Below are 448 nucleotides of genomic sequence, written 5' to 3'. Positions count from 1 at the left end.
GCAAGTTGAGTGACCAAGGTAGCAAGGGAGTCAATTTTTTTCTCAAGTTTATCTTGCCTCACCGAATCTGTCCCAACATCATTGACACCTCTGACCACTATAACATCACTACTTCTTGCACTGAACTATTGAGAGTTGGAAGACATCTTCTTAATCAAACCTCTAGCCTCAAAGGGGTCATATCTCCAAGTGCATCACCACTAGAAGCATCAATGATATTCCTCTCCATGTTGTTCAGACCCTCGTAAAAATATTGCATGAGGAGTTGTTCAGAGATCTGATGATGAGGGCAGCTTGCACAAAGTCTCTTAAATCTCTCCCAATATTCATATAAACCTTCTGCATGTAGTTGTCTGATGCCAAAAATATCTTTTCTGATTGCAGTGGTCCTGGAGGCAGGAAAGAATTTTTCAAGGAAGATTCTCTGCAGGTCATCCCAACTAGTAAT

The sequence above is a fragment of the Lupinus angustifolius genome, chromosome LG09 (genome assembly GCF_001865875.1).
Source record: "Lupinus angustifolius cultivar Tanjil chromosome LG09, LupAngTanjil_v1.0, whole genome shotgun sequence".
Taxonomy (NCBI): domain Eukaryota; kingdom Viridiplantae; phylum Streptophyta; class Magnoliopsida; order Fabales; family Fabaceae; genus Lupinus; species Lupinus angustifolius.
Note: the sequence above shows the minus strand (reverse complement) of the source record.